Below are 16,374 nucleotides of genomic sequence, written 5' to 3' on the forward strand. Positions count from 1 at the left end.
TTCCCAGACACACACAAATACAATGTAGCCCTTCAAATATGTGAGGACAGCACTCATGTCTTATGTCCTGAACACTGTCAAAGATCCACTATGTCAGCTCTAAAACTAAAGAACCACCAATAACAAGGTGGGGGGTGGCTCTTTACTCTCAAAAAGTCAGTCTACTGGAGAAAAAAAACACACACACAAAATGAGAATAAAGGCAGTAGTAGCTAAGGCACTGTTCACAGCTGAGGAAAGACACAAAGTCAAGAGGGCATCTGGGCTGAGAGAACCTAAAAGCAAAGTCTAGGACCAAGAGTGGTATTAGGAACATTGCTCTCTGTGAGTCAGGGCAGTGAGAGCTGAAAAAGAGAAACATCAATAAAGGAGACATGAGTAGCAGGCAATCATTGAAGCAGTTGGAGCCAGTTCCTTGGCGGGTTACAGAACTACACAGATGTACCTTAGAATTAGCTTAAAAAGAATAGGTATAACTTCTTATGTACTGTATGGATTCTTTACCTGTCAATAAACAGCTGATTGGCCTATACCTGAGGCAGGAAACAGAAGGGAGGAGTTCCAGTAGAGAGGGTGAATACTGGGATAGGGTGAAGTGTGAGGTGAATTCACCTGGAATCCCGAGGACAGATGCATGAAACCTAAGCCAAGGTAACCAGCCACATGGCAGAACTGAATAGAATAGAATAGAATAGAATAGAATAGAATAGAATAGAATAGAATAGAATAGAATAGAATAGAATAGAATAGAATAGAATAGAATAGAATAGAATAGAACAGAATAGGATGTTAGTTTTGAGCAAGTCAGGGAATGTGCCTAGTTATATTGGCCTAGGCTCTCATAAATATATTTAAGTCTCAGAGTAGTTATTTCTAGAAACAAGGGTGTAGGTTAAAAAAAAAAACAGCACAGGTTACAGAAAACCCCCTTCTACAGAAAGAAAGGCATCAAACCCTGTTCTTCCCAGCTTTTGAGTATTGTCTTCAGTGGGGTTAACATCACCACAAAGTGCCTGGGTGAAGGTATTGGTGAGCTCACAGAATCTTCATGACTGTCTACATAGCATCCTCTCTGTTAGAAAGTGAGAAAAGCAGAAAGTAATGGTCAGGAGGCAGGGAAGACAATGAGAAGTGTTGTCACCAGCATCCCACAGGAAGCTGTCTGGATATGACACTGCTCCACAGACACTTTGTCAGCTGGCCTGTGCTAGACAGGCAGGAGCCCAGCCATGGCTACAGTTCAGCAAGGAAGCAGGAGCCTTTGCTTACCTGAAGGCTTCAACTGACCCTAGAGAGTGAATTCTAATGCTCAGATTTCCATAAAGCAGAGAAAACCCATCCATAATGATGAAAACTCATCCATGATGATAGCAGAGATCCCAAAGAGCTGGCTCGGGTGCTAAAGCACCTACTGTCTGCCTCTTACAGCACAGAGGCCATGGCAGCTTCACTCACATGAATCAACCTCAAGCCTCCTTCTCATGCTTACGACACTCTGATCTGTGTGTATCTTTCATTGTCTTACAGTGTCACGCTTGAACCCAGGGCCTATGGACACAGGCTCCACAACTGAGTTACACCTGAAACCCACTCCTCTGTTCCTGAATGTCATTTCCAGGACTGACTGCAGATGTGGACAAGGGTCTGCTGCCCTTGGGAGAAATCTGTCTTTGGTGTGGTGAGTTGTCCTGTGTTGTCTCCTATCAGCAAGCTGCATAAAGCAGAAGGAACACAAGAGAACACAGACTGTTGTTTCCTGGTGGATCAGCTAAAAGGCAGTAAATACTGTGGGAATCACCCATAGCCTAGCTGAAGACTTACTATCAGGATAGTTAAAACAAGATAAATCGTTATGCTGGTCTCAGAGAAGTAGTAATCTTTATCTTATAAGTGTACAATTAATCTTTCTGAGACTCTTATACACCCCAAATATTTTCCCCTCCTTGAGTGAGAGGCCATGAAGCTGCACGCCAGTAGCTGAGTTCTCTGCAGCACAGAGCGCCCATGGACTAGCCAGTGCTTGTTACCAAGAACAGAAGTTCAGAGGTGGATGTTGAAAACTGCCTTAGAGTCTTCTCCAGGCCCTGTGTTTCTTATGCAGCATTGACTCTTTGCACCATTGAAGCATATAATGGAAAAACACTATATAATCCCTATTGAAGCTGGATTGTGGTTTCAAATTTATTTTCCCAGTAATAATATTTTTCATAAATGTGAAATTTGGTCAAAGCCAAAATGGTCAAAGCCACACAAAATAGACTGCTGTTTTCAGTCACATTAGTACTCCATTCCCATGCTGCAAAGACTAAATTAAATTAGCATTTTAGATTTAAAGAGAGAGAAAAAATATTTAACTACCTGCTTTTAAAAAGCAAAACCACCAATGAAGAAAAGCATACATGCACTTCAAAAAAGCCACATTAATCCATGGAAAACTGCATTCCAACGGGCATTTGTGAATAGTTTAAAATCTATAGCATAATGCTATTTTGTTCATGAAGAGGAACAGCGTGCACATACATAGAGCTCTGCAGGAGCCACTGTTAGCTTCATAATAAGGCTTTGCCACAGTCACCCTCAACTTGTATGTGACATTCTAGCAATACAGATGTCCCAGTAACATGACAGAGCCCTTCTCTCCCTCCTTTCCATTCTACAGTCTTTGGATTCTCTGGGCCATCTGGGCCATCGTATCACCTTTCACTTGCCCTTCTCATCTCTAATCACCCTAGACCTAGACTCACCTTCTTGAACATTTCATTTGATGAAATTTTAGCATGCTGAATGCCCCTCAGTGCATTCAGTCCTTTGTTACTTCTTACAAGATGTGGCGCCTTCCCCACCCTCCTGAAGTGTTTTTTCCAGTGTCCACAGAGCCCCAGAGAGAAGGCCGGCCACTGTGTCCCACACACTCATCCTACAACCCCTGCGCCTTTGCGGACACCAGCTTCCATGGAGCTCTCCAAGAAAGTAAGGGTCAGAAGCGTCTCCCCTGCCTCTTCACAGCCTTAGTACTTGCATCCCAAAGACTGACGCTTCTTTGCCCTCACAACCTCACAGGATTTCTCGACTCCTAAACCAAACGCCATCGTGTTCCTGCTCATTTGATGCTCCTCTAATGGACCACACTTAACATTTTTTGTCTTTTTCTTGAAAAAAAAAAAAGTGCCTCTCCCACTAACTTCCAGGAATTTCCCTACAACTTGGTTCTTGGAAAAGTGAGAGAAAGCATTTCAAAGCAAGCAGAGGGAGTCAGTGAGGAGGCATGAGCTTCACAGATCTAACAGAGGGATTGAAGAACAATGTCACATTTGCCTACAGCCAGCCAGTCCCTTCTGTTTTGTCAAAAGGGGGTGGATTACTGCACTAGCTTTGTTCTGCTAATTAATAAAAGGGAGGAAAAAGTTAAGGAAATATAAATGAAAGAGGGGCAAAGGAAAAAAAAATCAGTACTTATCTGATAATTAAGTAGCATATTTCCATCAGGGTATCTTCAAAAAATTATTATTCTTATCTTCCCACAAAATCCTAAACTAAATGAGGATTAAGGTGGCAGGGCTGGCTGCACAGTACTTAGCACAGGGCTTAAATAACGGTCTCTAGGTTGATAATTTATTGAATGGAGGATTTAAAATCAACTTCAAATTCTCTAGCCATTTATCTCCAATATAGTTTTTAAAAGTTACTGTGGGGGTTGGTTTTGTGTACTGTGTACTCAGATGCTGATTTCTGTGCTCAGAGATCTGGCTGCAGTCCAGAGGTGGGCATTGTCATTATTATTAAAGAACCTCCTGTCTCAATATTGTGCATCATCATCTCTGGCTGGTTAATAAAGAGCTGATCAGCCAATAGCTGGGCAGGAGAAGAAAGTGAAGGTGAGGCTTCTGATCCCAGTTGGGGGTTCCCAGTGGAGGAGAGAGAGAAGGAGTAGGTCGCCATGAAGGTGGCGGCCAATAGGAGACGGCTCTGGGGAAGTCTCTGTGAGGACAAACATGGAGCAGGAGCAGCCAAGGTTAAGACTATATGGCAGGTAATGGGGCATGTGGCTGGGAAATAGGCATACCAACATAGACAGATTAGAATAAATGAGTATCTGCCCAGCTATACTGCTTTGAAGCTTAATAAATGTAGTAGGTCTCTACATCATTATTTGGAAGCTAGAATGGGCAGAGAAAATTCCCCGGCTTTTAGTTTTACATTTGGCAAAAGCAGACAAAAATCCAAGCTTAGAACAAAAGATTCAGGTGTTGGAAAATCCAGGGTGGAAGGGCACAAACAAGTGCTCCCAGAAACAAAGGCAGTTTCTTACCCATCTGAGAGTGAGATGCGGCTCCTTTAGAACCCCCTTCAGGCAGCAAAACTGGCTGTGGGGTAGGCGAGGTACCTGCTGTGGGGAAGGGTCCTGGGAAGGGTCCAGCATCCAGTGAGCATGGCCCTGTGCTCCCCTGTGCAGTCACACCAGTTGAACGAGGAAGAAGGTAGGGTTTCCAGGGAATATGGGCTGTAGGGCTGAGGTACTGAGATGCTTCATTCACAGGGAGAGGCATTCCAGAAATACCAAGTGCTTGCTGACCAGGAAAAAGGGAGTTGGACATGTACTTTCTCTAAGGACTGTGACATTCCTCAGGTAGAGGGTATGAGTTTCTGGGCTCCCTGGGCAGAAAAGTGGAAGCCTCACCAGCAAAGGAGTCCTCTTGGCGTTGAGCTCAGAGCTTTCTGGTCATAGCCTACCACGAACTTATCAGCAGTTTCCCAGCATTGCCTTTAAAAGCTTCTGTGTTTACAGAACAAAGGGCTAGATAGCAATGAAGATAAGGTGGCCCTGATCAAGCATATTTGATCGTCCAGCAAAACAGATTGTTTCAGTCAGGACTTCAATTAAACCTGACCACGCAAAGACTAGACAGCAAATGATATAGCTAGTTTTCCCAGGACTTGGCCATTACCCCAACTTTATTAGGGACCCCAAAAGAATATCGCCCTCAGATAGTAGAAAGCAATTTTATGAAAATGACATCCCATTCCCAAGAGGTGGGGTGGGTGGTCTTTGTCAGTTCAGTGGGTGATGGATGCTTGTTATCATTAAAGGGGTGTTGATTACAAGTTGTTAATGATCTTGATCAGGCAGTATAGAAGGTTAGACTCAGGGATATCTTTCTTTTTCTTTCCTCTATTCTTCTTTTTATCTTATCTAATGTTAAGAATAAGGGGGGAAGGAATTAAAAGCAAAAGGGGAGATACAGGAATGACAGGATAAAAGGGTAGATTATTGAAACTACTTTTAAACTAAAGAACAACTACTAGTCTCAAGTATTTTTATTTTGGTATAGATTATTATATATTTGATACAAATTGAAGGTTAATTTTGTGGCAACATAATATGTATTTATGTTTCTACTCTTGTTTACGGTATTGTACTTTTGCAAGTCATTTAGAAGTGTAATGTGAGATTTTCAGTCTTTAAAAGCTGCTATTACACACTGTTTAGAATAATTAAAAAATGCAAGTTAGTAGTCAGTAAATCAAACTAGTGGTCATGTTTACTTACTAGTGTAGTTAATCACAGAAATAATCTTTGTATTTAAACAGTGTTTACGATAGATAGATAGTTGGTCTTCAAAAACCTCAGAGATCTAAAGAAGATGGCATTTAAAGATGTTGTATTAATAAAAATGATCTTTTGATTACTGAGGCATGTCAGCTCCTAGCAGCAACCCCAGCTTACCTCAAAGAAGATGATGGGCATCGAAGAACTTGCATATTGAGTTTGCTTCAAATGTGGCAAGCTAGCCACTGAGCAAGAAACTGCCTTTGCTTCAACTGCAGACAGCATGCTGTCCAAGCTGTGGACACGCAAGCTATCCTGCAAAGCTGATTGCCAAGCTTTGCCAAGACAAGGTAAGGAATCCTTTATAATTCAAGCTTCTCAAAAAAAAAAAAAAAAAAAAAAAAAAAAAAAAGGTCTGTCATGTACTTGACCAGAGTCTGAAGATGGTGCCCCAACATTGCTGAGGAATATTGGGTGACTGTCTAGGTGGGAGGCTGTCTATAATTTCTATGGTTTTGCAGGCTTCTTACTCTGCACTTTCTGCATACTCAGATAATAGCTATTCCTTCTCAAGTCTCTGATGGAGTTGAAAACAAGAGAGTTATAGTCTCATAATTAAGCTTAAGTTGTCAAGGATTTAAGAAAATGTTTTATGAGGTCCCCTTTATTAACTGTTTCGCTTAGAGCCTGAGCTGTTGGTGTTCTGTTCAGGGAGTTTTATCCTGTGCCAATGAGTTCAAGTCTGATTCTCACTTTCTCTTCTAATAGATTTAGTGTTTCTGGTTTTATGCTGAAGTCTTTGATCCACTTGGACTTGAGTTTTGCGCAAGTGACAATATGGACTTATTTGCATTTTTCTACACGTAGATATCCATTTAGACCAGCATCATTTGTTGAAGATGCTTTCTTTTTTTTTTTTTTTCTTTTTTTTTTTTTTTTTTTTTTTTTTTTTTTTTTTTTTTTTTTTTTTTCATTGTATGGCTTTGGCTTCTTTGTAAAAAAAAAAATCAAGCGTCCATAGGAATGTGGGTTTATGTCTGTGTGTTTCAATTCAATTCCATTGATCAACCAGTCTGTTTCTATGCCAGTGCCGTGCAGCGTTTATTACTATTACCCTGCAGAATAACTTGAAGTCAGGGATGGAGATACTTCCAGAAGATTTTTTATTGTATAAGATTATTTTAGCTATCCTGGATCTTTTATTTTTCTATATGAAGTTGAGAATTATTCTTTCAAGGTCTGTAAAGAATTGTTTTGGTATTTTGATGGAAATTGCATTGAATCTATAGATGTTTTTGGTAAAATGGCCATTTTTACTGTTAATCTTTCCAATTCATGAGCATGGGAGATCTTTACATCTTCTGATATCTTCTTCAATTTCTTCTATCAGAAGCTTGAAGTTCTCCTCATACAGGTCTTTCACTTGCTTGGTTAAAATTACACCAAGATCCTTTATATAATTTGTAGCTATAGTGAAGGGTGTTGTTTCCCTAATTTCTTTCTCAGCCCATTTGTCATTTGTATACAGGAGGGCTACTGAATTTTTAGTTAATTTTGTATCCAGCCACTTTGCTGAAGGTGTTTATTAGCTATAGGAGTTCTCTGGAAAACTGAAAAGCTTCTATAAGGCAAAGGACACTGTCAACAGAACAAAATGGCAGCCTACAAATTGGGAACCCAATATCTGACAAAGGGCTAATATCCAAAATATATAAAGAACTCAAAAAAAAAAAAACCCAACAAAGTAAGTAATCCAATTTAAAATGGGGTACAGAGCTAAACAGCGAGTTTTCAACAGAGGAATCTCAAATGGCCAAGAAGCACTTAAAGAAATGCTCAACATCATTAGTCCTCGGGGAAATACAAATCAAAACAACTCTGAGAATCTATTTTACACCTGTCAGAATGGCTAAGAGCAAAATCTCAAGTGATAGCACTTGCTGGAGAGGATGTGGAGAAAGGAGAATGCACCTCCATTACTGGTGGGAGTGAAAACTTGTACAACCACTTTAGAAATCAATCTCATGCTTTCTCAGAAAATTGCGAATAGCTCTTCCTTGAGCTTTACAACTCCCAGGCATACACCCAAGAGATGTTCCAACATACAAGGACATTTGCTCAACTATGCTCATAGCTGCTTTATTCATAATAGGCAGAAACTGGAAACAACCTAGATCCCTCAACTGAAGAATGGATAAAGAAACTGTATTATATTTACACAAATGGAACACTACGCAGCTATTAAAAACAAGGAAATCATGAAATTTGCAGGCAAATGGATGGAACTAGAAAAGATCATCCTGAGTGAAGTAACCCAGACCCAGAAAGACACACATGGTACGTACTCACTTAAAAGAAGATTTTAGCCATCTAGTACAGGGTAAGCATAATTCACAGACCCAAAGAAGCGACATAACAAGGAAGGTCCAGGGAGGATGCTTGAAGCTCACTTAGAAGGGAAAATAGAATAGACAACAGAAGTGGTTGAAGAGACGGAACAGGATAGGAGAGGGAATGCTGAGGGAAATGAAGGTGGGGATCAGATGTGGGGAGAACACAGGGCTTGCAAAGAGAAGAGAAATCGTGGGCAGGAGCATCTCTGAGACAAGCTAGATTGGAGACCTATGGTAGGGTAAGCTCCTAGGAGAATATGTGGGTGACTGTAGCTGAGACTCCTAGTTACAGGGGTCATGGAGACTGAAGAGGCTGCCCTCTACCTAGACAGTGATCCTAGTGGAGGAGGGGAACACCAACTCACCCACAAAAACTTAGACTCAAAATTTACCCTGCTGTGCAGGGATAAATATAGAGCAGAGATTAAGGGACTGTCCAGCCAATGCTTGGCCCAACTTGAGACCAACCCCATGGGAGAGAGCCAACCCCTGATTCTATTAATGACACTCAGCTATGCTTGCAGATGGGAGCCTAGCATAGCTGTCCTCTGAAAGGCTCCACCAGCAGCTGATCAAAACAGATGCTAAGACTCATAGCCAAACATTAGGCAGAGCTTAGGGAGCTTGTGGAAGAATTGGTGGAAGGATAGAAGGACTGGAGGGGACAGGAACTCAACAAGAAGACTAACAGTCCCAACTAATCTGGGTTGAGGGGGGCTTATGGAGACTGAAGCACCCACCAGAGACCATGCATGGACTGAACCTAGGTCCCCTACACATATGTACCCGATGGGCAGCTTGATCTCCATGAGGGTCCTTTAGAAAGGGGAACAGGGGCTGTCTCTGACATGGTCTGTGTTACATGCTTTTTGATCATTTCCCCCTGGTGGGGCTGCCTTACCAGGACACTATGAAAGAGGAAATGCTCAGTCCTGATGGGACTAGATGTGCTTGGCTGGGTTAGTCAGAGTGGGGGATAAGGGAATTCCTTTTTCTGAGGGGTAGGGGAGAGAGTATAGGAGGAAGAAGGAGAGAGGGAAAGGAGGGACCAGGAGGAGAGGAGGGAGGGGGCTATGATTGGCATGTAAAGTGAATAAAATTTTAAAAAAGAAAAATGTTTTAAGGATATTTTTAGGTCTAGGTAGATTTTTTTTAGATTGATAAATGCAAGCTATGAAAAAAAATGATTTAAGTACAGAACTCTGAACTCACCAACATAGGATAGATAGCACTTTCTCCTGTGTTGCCAAATGCATATTAACTGAACATTATGAATATAAATCTTACATGATAGTTTTCATAATTGTTCTTATTGTATGTAGTTTGTTATTGTAAGAGAAGGGACCTTTTATTGAACTAAAAGGGGGAGGAGTTGGGGATTGACCCTTTGCCTGTACACTGATCGGGTTGTCTGGACCCAGGCACTGTCATGATTATTGAAAAATCTCCTGTATCATGCTTCCCAACTATCTGTGATTGGTTAGTAAAGAAACTGACTAGTCTATAGCTGGGTGAGAGAGGACAGGAGGTAGGACTTCTGTTCCCAGTCAGAAGGAAGAAGAATGGAGAGAAGGTGTCATGAAGAAATCACTCTGAGGAGTTTGACATGAAGACATGAAGATATAGAGAAGCAAAGATGAGAAGGCAGAGACGAGACTAGATGGCAAGTAACATGGGCACATGACTAAGAAGTAGCCAAACTAGCATAACTGGGTTAGAAGAGACAAATATCTAGTGCTTAAAGCTTGTTGAATAAATCTAGTAGGTCTTTGTGTCAGTTATTTGAGAGGTAGCACAGGTATTAGAAAAGACCCTACTAATGCCATAATTCAACAGGTGGCCATATGAAGGTCACCATGAGGGAGTCACCATGAGGTCAAAGATGGAGCAAGAGTAGTCAGTGTGAGACGAGATGGCAGGTAATGGGGTATGAGGCTTGGAAATAGTCCAGACCAACATAGATGTGTTAAAATAGATGAGTATCTGCTCAGCTATAGTTCTTTGAAGCTTATTAATAAATGTAATCATTCTCCCTGTCATTGTTTGAGAGCTAGAGTGGGCATAGAAAAAAAACATACATTTATTTTTACAAGGCACTTGGGTGATAGATACAATGACAGCTGCAGTAGCATGGACCTTGGCACTGGGCACTGGGCACCTGGAGTGACTGCTACCCACATACTCCATGAGGCTCTGCATCTAAACTTCCTCATGGCAGATCTGAAAGACAATAGATCAGGGTTTTGTACAGTGTGTGCTCAAGGACATATCCACATACTCTACCTGAACTTTCTAAAATACAGGGAGGTATTGGAAAAATTTTAAAAATGATTTGCTTTAGAAACATCTGATAAAATGCCCTATTAGTCTATGTTCATAATGTTCCTGGTAAAATCCTGAAAAGGTGGGCAAGGACAATGCTCTGGGTACACCCAGGACCAACATGGTTGGTGATTATGCACAAGTATGACTGGCTAGTCTCATGTGCTTTCCATAGGAATGTTCTGTGGACACCTACTTGACTCCCCCATCAGATTCTTTCTGATTTCCTGTGTCCCTCCTCAGTTAATCCATTCCCTAATACAACACATCGCTTGTTATTTTTTGTTGACTATACATAATCTTATACTCTTTCTTCTGAACACATAATTTCTATGCCATATATACTGATTTCTTAGGCAGGTAATCTCTGTTCTTTTTTGCTTGTCCCAGGACTGGTGATTGACAGAATAAAGATAAACACTTTTGTTGTCTCCTACTTTAATCCACCCAGAAGATTATAACTACAACAAATTTCCTTAAAGACATTTTTTTAAAAACTATACAAACTTCTGCTCTGAGTGTAGAACAATGGGCTAAAATGGTTAGAACTGCCAGTGTCCACATAAACAACAGTGTTTTATTGTTGACATTTAGGAAGAACCTACTGAATGTCATCAGATCCATTCCTAATACTCAGATGGATGCTGATGTCATGGTGCTGGGAAATTGTGCCCAGTTGCTAATTCAGGGCTTTCACTGTGGATTTTTCTTATGCTGAAGCTAAGCATTTTGAAAAATAAATAAAGCCATAGGAAGAGAACACCTAGGCTCAAAGATGTTTTCCTGGACCATGCCCTGACTACTGGAATGACAGGCTGCTGAAAAGATGCCATTTAAACAGCCAAGACTGAGAGAACGTGACAGGCTGCCAGGACTAAAGAGCCTTTTACAAAGCCAAGTGCAGAGAACTGTGCACAACAGAAAGCAATCAGCATGTTCCAGGATCATTTCTAAATACCGAATCCCATTCTGAAGGAGTATGAGATGAAGTCAGAGACTAGGATGGGGCCTACACAGCCTCTGCTTGCAACAGGTCACATTCATTTCAACTCTGTTTGCTCATCTGACACATAACGATTACACTTTGCCTGAGGTGAGAATCACAGAAGATAGCATGTGTGAAGAATATGAACTATAAAGTGAACATGTGTGTGTCTTGTGGTATTTGTGGGTGTTCATCTGCTGTTGCTGCTCATCAGCTCTACATAATCTTCCTAAAGAGCCTCATTCCAGAGCCCAGAACATGATGAAAAGTCATGATTATTACCTAGGACCAAAATCCAAACAAGACAGCAACAGGTCAGTACTTTGCAAGTGTATGATCATGGACAAAGCTGGTCATGCAAGCAATGAAACAGGTGTCCAGATCAGCACAGTGCAGCCACTCAGCCAGTATATCCCAACACAGAGCATAGTTGGACACTCCCAAACAAATGCTCCCAGGTAGTCCTCTCTTTTGTAAACTGACCTCCAAGCTGACCAGCCCATTCTTACCCTAGGGCCCAGCTTCTCCTGATGTATGTCATTGCCACTATCCTGTGTTTGGTACTACATACATTTCTCCCAGTTTCTTGCATCTCTCTCTCTTTCATCATGCCTTAGGCAACAGCCCTCTGTACTAAGTGACCAGTGAGCTTTCAGGACCCCAGACCATGAAAGCACACACCTTAACAATCACTAGTGTATTCAGTGCCTAGTAAGTATTTCTTAACTAGTCCCGAGTGGTTCCTAGTGTTACTCTGCAGCAATTTCAAACACCTAAACCATTTAAGGATTTTTCCTTCAGAGTGTGTGTTTAATTTTAATGGCCTCTGCACATTTCTAAATCTGGAAAAAGAAAACAATTGTGTGTGGGCCTTTGGGGGTCCGGCTGGATTAGAAGATGCTCCAAGCCAGTTTGCTGGAAAAATTAGTTCAAGTCAAAACTAGGCATGTCAAAATGTAGGCACCTCTGGGAAAGGACAGGGGCACCCTCAAGAGCCCTCTGCTGGGAACAGCTGTCACCCTTCCTCCAATAATAAAATCTGAGCACAGTGACCTCAACAAGAGCCCTATCTTACTAATAGTTAAGAAAAACACTTTCTTAAGGTCTTAGAGCAAACAAAGAACTCAGAAGGATACACCAGATAAATTAATAATAATAATAATAATAACAATAATATTATTCAGGTCCTCAAAACACCTGGGAAACTAGCTGGAGCCAGATGACTAAATTCAGAAATTTAATCAAAGAAGAGTAATCTAGATGAATCCAGAATCAATGGGTTAACTGGTGTTCCCAGTTTTCAAAACTTAACAAATAAATGTTAGTAAATAAGGGGGAAATCCTTTGAGTATTAATTCATCCAACAGATATTTAATGGGTATAAACAAACATTAGTAAATTATTGGTAAAAATTATAGAAAGAGGCAGTGGAGCAGTTCATTTAGATAGAGGTACAATGAAGCATGCATTATTTTTATAAAAAATATTTAAGGGAAATGCTTCAAATATTTAAAGAATACTTATTATCAACGTTTCCTTTGTATTTTCCAAAGAGTTTGGGCAATTAACTTATTTCAAATAAAGGTAAAAGGAGGAGAAGAGGAGCAACAGACAGATGACAGAAAGAGAAAAAACAAACAGAAAAATAGTTGAAGTAAGGTGAGATGTCTGAGGGGAGAGAATGGATTTTATTGAGCTTTTCAGAAAGTTTGAACTTTCTTTTCAGAAAAAAGAATAATACCCATAAGAAAAACAGTGTTATTTGGGACTACCACCCCCTAGATAAGAACTAGCCTCTGCCTAGCCCAGGCAACACTGTCCTCATGGCTGTCCTCAGGCTGAACAGGTGGATGGAACAAAAGAGAAAAGGGTTACCTTGAGCTGAAGCACGTTGAGGTAGTTGGGAGCAGGGATTCCCCAAGGCCTCTCAGCTTTCAGGGAAGCTCAACCATAGAAAAACTGAGCCAAGGGTATCATTGCAGCTACAACTCCCTCACCTTTTCACCAGTGACTCCCAAACCGCACTATTTCATCTAGATGTACATCTATTCTACATCTTTATTCAGGTACCAGAAAAAAATGGCAGAAAGAAATGAATTTGTCACCTTGCTTCCCCAACTTACTTCCCAAGCTGTTTATGCCTAAGCTTTCCTTCCCTTCTGTTTCTGCTGTCCTCTGTCTCTGTCTCTCTGTCTCTCTCTCTCTGTGTCTGTCTCTCTCTCCCTTCCACCCTCCCCCTTCCTCCAACAGCTCCAACTGAAAACTCCTCTGCTGTCCTGAGTGGCTAGCCCTCACTAATGTTTTATCTATTCAATGAAGAGTAGTAACCTAGTTTCTAAATGGGTATTCATGCCAACAGGCCTGCTACCTGTCATAGGACACTGCTTCCTGGCACAAGCTCTCTGGTACTAAGCCCCTGGAGCCTCTTCTTCTTTATTCTTTCCCTACTCTGGCCTACCACCCTCTTGGGCTTCGGAGTCCACAGCTTTTCTACAGGAACCAGCTCAAATTCAAGATTCCTTCTTCTGAACTGAAGCCACACATCTCCAGGCTCCCAGGAGTCTTGATAAACATTGTGATTCTAGCAAGTACTTTTCAGAACTATGGTATGGCTTACCCTACGAGATACTGAGTAATGGGAATGTAGAGACTTCATCCTACTTACCCCAGTCTGAGCCGAGTTAAATTAGACAACGTTTTAGGTCAAAACAGAAAGTCAGACTCCCTGGATGCCCTCCCTTCTAATGTTCTTCTCAACTTCTTCATTTAATAAACTTTAAAATGGAGCTAGAGAGATGGCTCAGTGGTTAAGAGCACTGGCTGCTCTGTCAAAGGACCCAGGTTCAATTCCCAAGACACATATGGCAGTTTATAGCTGCCGGTAATTCCAGTTCCAGGAGCTACCACACCCCCACACAGACATATATGGCGACAGAACACTAATGTACATACGTAGATGGATGGATAGACAGATAAACTTTAACGTTTTAATTTGTGTGCATAACAATGAGTTACTCCATGACATTCTCCTACACGTGTGTCATTGTGCTGTGCTTATCCCAACCCTCATTATTCTCTCTTACTCATCCTGCTGGTCCCTTCCCTCCCTCTAAATAGCCTCACTTCGGGGATAGTATCACATATATTTGTAAATCTAGATTCCACATAGGAATACAATACACATAGGAAATGCACACATGTGCACGCGCACACAGCATGACTACAAAGGCTTTGGTTAGGTGGGTCTATCTGCTACCTCTACCTCCTAGCACACCCCTTCCCACTGCAGGCACTAGCTCCAGAAGCACTCTGCTGCCCGCACTCCTCTGGCGTGGAGCCCTCTTCAGGCCTGTGTCCTGCAGCTACCATCCTGTCTGCCAGGGTTCATCTGCTCTCTAACTCTGCCTAGCTGCTACATCCTTAGTAAAGTCAACGGAACTTCTCTTCTCTGGTCTACCAAATGAGCCTCCATGACCACACTCATCTCTCCAGCCCTCTTCATGTACTGCCCAGTTGCTCCTGAGGGAGGAACCCCATTGTGCCTCTTTTCATGACAAAATGGAGAGAACTTGAGTCAGCTGCTTTTCCGGAGCAAGAATCAGCAAGCTTTTTCTGCAAAGGGCCAAATAGGAAATATCTCGGGTTTTGTGGGTTACTCAGTCTCTGTCACTCTCAGCTCTTACAGTACCAAAGAACCACAGCAAATACATCGCTGTGGTCTAGCAAGAAATCCTTACAAAAACAGGTGGTAGGATTGCTTTGGCCAGCGGTCACTCACTTCTAGAGACTGAGTCTGAGCTTGGACCAAAGTACACACAAGAATGTCAGAAACGAAAACTCATCCTTTGCTCTCAAAGCACACCTTATCTTGTCACAAAGCTGTCATCAGTTGCAGCTCTAAGACATTACTTTGCAACGAGGTCCTACAGCATAGGCCTATAATCTGAGAACTAGAGATTGGGACTAGAGAATCCCAAACTCTATATAAACTAGCTTGGATCACATGGTGAGTTCAAGGCCTATCTGGGTTACTTAGTGATATCCTGTCTGAAAAAAATTAGAAAGGGGGCTGGGGATTTAGGTCAGGGATATAGCACTTGCTTAGCAGGCATGAAGACCTGGGTTCAACTACTAGTACCACAAAGATAGATAGATAGATAGATAGATAGATAGATAGATAGATAGATAGATAGATAGATAGATAAAGATAAGATAGACAGAGAGACAGACAGATAAAATCAGAATTCCAAAGCAGGTGGTCAATAACCAGTTGTATAGCTGAACTGAATGGCATAGTGGAATGGGACTCTGAGGTTGATATCTGCACCAAGCTCTTCTACCCTAATTCTCCCTAATGGGAAAGTAAATCTTCATTAGGTGTCCAGGTCCCCAGCTCCCCACAAATAGAAAACTTTTCCTTCTAAGAGAAACAGCCACTCCAAGACTTCATGACAGGCCAATATGTACCCCATTCTCATCTGTTCCTGATACCACTAGATAAAAACAGTATTGTTCAAAGATAACCAGCAAAAAAAAACACAATAACCTGCTATTTTTACATTTTGCAGGTTGCAAACTTCAATAGAAGCAGTGGAGACCTGGTGTTCCAGAGTAATAATAGAGCAGGTACAAGCATTGCTCTAACCTAAATCTTTTTATATTAATGAAATAATAACTGGAAAGCAAACAGGAAAAAATAAACACAAGAAGAGGGGGAATTACAAAGCAAAGAGCCTCCTGAGGGCAGGAATTGTTCCGTACCTGTGTGGACACAGAATACCTGTGTTACAGAAGAAATGTTTGTTCGATAAATGAACGGGTGGGAAGCTAAGGACCCAGATAATCTAGTTAGCCAAAGCACACACATTCTCCACACTCCTTAAAGCATGATTTTAAATCAGTAGTATTGAAAGGGTTAGATTAATTTTGTAACCTATATGTCTTCTAAAGCCTATAGTTTTGAGTTTTAGGTCCAGGTTAAGCTAAAGCCTCTTAGTACCTTTCCAGAGAACGGAGGAATGTGACCCTAGCTGTGAGAACAGATATAAAAAAAGCAAGCAAGCAATGACCTTCACTCAGCAAAAAGAACGACCAGACCTTTTCTTCAAGATAGTGTTTCTTAGCAA

General features: G+C 41.5%; 1 protein-coding gene across 1 annotated transcript in view; it reads right to left on the bottom strand.

Moving 5' to 3' along the window:
• The window catches only part of Galk2 (galactokinase 2), a 119,497-nt gene that overhangs the window by 21,812 nt on the left and 81,311 nt on the right, over positions 1-16,374 (bottom strand). The window lies entirely within an intron of this gene.

This window comes from Psammomys obesus, unplaced genomic scaffold (assembly GCF_907164565.1).
Source record: "Psammomys obesus unplaced genomic scaffold, mPsaObe1.curated_primary_1811, whole genome shotgun sequence".
Taxonomy (NCBI): Eukaryota; Metazoa; Chordata; class Mammalia; order Rodentia; family Muridae; genus Psammomys; species Psammomys obesus.